This window comes from Nematolebias whitei, chromosome 3 (genome assembly GCF_014905685.2).
Source record: "Nematolebias whitei isolate Nwh7 chromosome 3, NemWhi1, whole genome shotgun sequence".
NCBI lineage: Eukaryota > Metazoa > Chordata > Actinopteri > Cyprinodontiformes > Rivulidae > Nematolebias > Nematolebias whitei.
This window is the reverse complement of record NC_056500.1, coordinates 6462326-6466128: the sequence shown is the minus strand read 5'-3', so window position 1 is coordinate 6466128 and position 3803 is coordinate 6462326.

Sequence of the window (3803 nt, the reverse complement as noted above, 5' to 3'; positions counted from 1 at the left end):
TGTGTGTGTGTGTGTGTGTGTTGGGGGGGGGGGTGTACACACCCAACAAAAAAAAAACATTTTCAAATAACTAAAACAAAATATCTAGGTGTTGCTTTCACTGAAAAGTCAGGTGTTGAGGTCTGGTGTAGATTACTCCTAGAAAGCAAACTGCCGATCCATCTTCACCAGATGGGTTTTGAGACAGATGGTGTGCAATGTTGAAAAGTTCAAAAATAAACAAATAAACAAATAAATATTTAGGATAAGTCCCTGTGATGGATATGCGACCTGTCCAGGGTGTCCCCGTTTCTCACACAGTGATTGCTGGACATGGGCACCGGCGACCCTCACTACACACAAAAAAAAAAAAAGGAAGAAGCAGGTACAAGTATAATGGATGGATGGATGGATCTAGGTTAAGTCAGTCACAATATGTTCCAGATCATCGCAAAAGGAGAAGTCTTCAATAAGAAATCTCCTACTTATGTTTTCTAGAAGTGATAAAACAAATACTTGTTGAAACAAATATGGCAACAGTCATATTATATATCCAGTCTTAAAAAACAAAAACAAAACAAACAAAAACAATATATATTCATTTTACATAACCATAATAATTTTTTTTTTTTTTTTTATATTTAAAAATATATATATTTTAAAAGATCTCTGACGAGCCCCCACTTATATTCCAACCCTTGGACTGAGTCTAGCAGGCACAAGGTGCAACACAAATTTTGTAAAACTAAACAAAGCTAATGACTCAAAAACAGCCCAATTTGGTATTACAATATTTGGTGATTTATTCATCCCAAATTCATTTATCTATTACTTCTGGGTGTTACAGACAGAAGAGAAGCAATGAACTTCAGGGTCACCAAGGCCAAAACAACAAACAAAAGAACACTCCTTCTGGCTAGAAAACATAATCACCTCTTATCTAACAAAATAAAAACTACAATTCCTAAGCTCACTGGCTGGCCACAAAACATGAGAATAGTTATTTAAAATAAAATGGCAGAGAACCCCTACCAAACTTCCCATAAGCAACTGTACCTAATTAATAAAGTTCACAGAAGATCAGAAATATATTTTCAAAGTTGTTAAACTACTTTGCATACAGTAAAATTCAGAGTCAACCACACCACTACAATGTCCGGTGGGAAGAAGAAACGTCCAAGGAAAAATGGGGCGTGGCACTGGATCACTGAAGCTTTTATGCAGTTCACTGATGAGGAGGAAGTGATTCCAGGTGTGCAGCATGGTGTGACAGCAGACTGTAAACAAGCAGAGGAGGAGGAAGGTTGTCCTCTAGTAAGACAAATCCTAGAAATCAGTGGCCATAACACACACACACACACACACAAGAAAATAACACAAAACTAGGTGTTGCTTTCATTGAAAAGTCTGGTGCTGAAATCTGTTGTAGATTATTACTCCTAGAAAGCAGGATCCATCTTCACCTGGTGGGTTTTGTGAGAGATGTTGAAAAGTTAAAAATAAATAAATAAATAAATACAATCTCCAAGATAAGTCAGTCACAATGTCCAACATTTTTCAGTCAGGTCATCTGGACAGTTTCTTTTTTTGTGCTGAAGCGTTTCACCTTCGATCCGGAAGACTTCATCAGTCAAGGAAACACACAACAAAACTGATTCTTCCCCCAACAGCTTACTCCAAAGTGGAACAAACCAGTTCTGCTTGTGATAAGATGGTCTCTTTGGTACGCCCCCTCCTCCATTGCCGGCCCTCTTCCTTGTTGACAGTCTTGTCAAACTGGTTGAAAACAACAAAGTCCATGCTCAATAATCCAGGTATACAATCCAACATTTTTCAGTCAGGTCATCTGTTTCAGCACAAAAAAAGAAACTGTCCAGATGACCTGACTGAAAAATGTTGGATTGTATACCTGGATTACTGAGCATGGACTTTGTTGTTTTCAACCAGTTTGACAAGTCAGTCGCAATGTGTTTCAAATAATCTCTAAATGAGGATGTCTCAAAGAAGAAATATCCTAATTATCTTGGGGGAGTGGTGACGCAGAGGTTAGAAGATGGGCCTGTGATCAGAAAGTCACAGGTTCAACTCCCAGTACCATCAACATCAAAATGTGGGTGGAAAAGGTGAAACACCCACACCTCCCTCCACCCTCATTCGCCCCACTCTGGGCCCCTGAGCAAGGCCCTTAACCCCCACCATCTGCTCCCTAAACAGGTCTCTCTTGAAAATGAGTTCTCGTGGCTCAGTGAGACTACCTGGATAAATAAAGGGTAAATGAAAAAAATATATATTTTGCAGAAGTGATTACAAAAAGACTTGTAGGAAAATGGCAACAGTCACAATAAACATTCAGTCAGGCAGAAGTCACCTGGTGCTTTGTGGTGAACAATAAACAAGCTGCATTGACAATAAGACAATGTTTTATCGCCCCAACTTTGAAAAAAATAAAATAAAATAAATAAAAAAGTTTTGGAAAGTGTAATAAAAACATTGCAATGTTTGCAAATATCATGATTGAAAAAAAACAACAACATTTTATTCCTGATGAAACATCATAAACATATTAAATGCTGAAACTCAGAAATTATCTTTTTTATTTTATTTTTATTAAAACTAAATTTAAAAAATGGCAGCAATACATATAAATAAAAGGGACTGGTATATATTTACCACTAAAAAGCCTTTCCTTATATTTCAACAAGTCTGTAAATATCTTGGATCTGACCAGTGCGTGGAGACGTTTGTCATATTCTTGTCTAATTTAGGCTTCAATATTTTTAACAGACTATGGTCATATTTGTTGCTTTCTTCGATGGATGGTAGCATATTTTGTTTCAATGTCTATAAATACTATTTATAATTGACAGTGTCTTTCCAGATGTGCAAGCTCTCCATGCCAAAGACAATAATGCACCCTTATATCATCAGCGAGAGAGGCTATTAAATTGTGTGTTGATGCCAAGCCAGATTATTTCTCTGCTCTTGAGTGCATAGGACATGAACTTTGTGGTTTCCAAACTGAATTTCAAATGTCACTTTGTCTGGCCAAATAGTTTTTCATTTTGTCTTTGCACTCAGCAAACTATGTTTACAGAAAATGATTTGTGGAAATATTCCTGAGCCCGTGCAGTGACGACCCCAACTCAATCAGACCTGATTTTAATGCATGAGTCCCTGAGGACCTGAAGATCACGACCATTCAGTGCTGACTTTTCAGCCTTGTCCTTTGAGATCAGAGATGTGTCCATTTTATTAAAATCTTTAGATTATACATATAACTATCCACGCTGCTGATTTGTTACTCATAAGCTGCTATATACAATGTATTTATTATTTGTTATTATTATTTATTTTTCAATTTATACTTTTGTTGGATGTAGCTGGTACCCTGTGTACATAATTTTGTTCCACCACATGTAGCACATGAGATGTGAATGACAATCATGAACTTTGACCTTGATCTATATTTATGACTATCTGTTCACAACAGGCTCAAGTTCAGGCTGCTCTTTAATTATTGGATTATATTATTATTGTTTAGCAAATATCTTAGATCCTTGTATTCTGTTTCTTCTTTTTTTATATACATTTTTATTATTGCAATTTTGGGGTGTGACTGGGACCATGAGTACACAATTTTGTTCCACCTCATGTACCCATTTGATGTGAATCAGAGAGTCAGAGTCAGAGTTTCTTTATTGTCATTCGCACCTCATGTGGTACATGTGGTGGAGCGAAATTATGTACACAGGGTCCCAGTTACATCCAACAATAAAATGTATAAGAAAAACAGTAATAACATCTAAGATATGAACTAAGAAAAA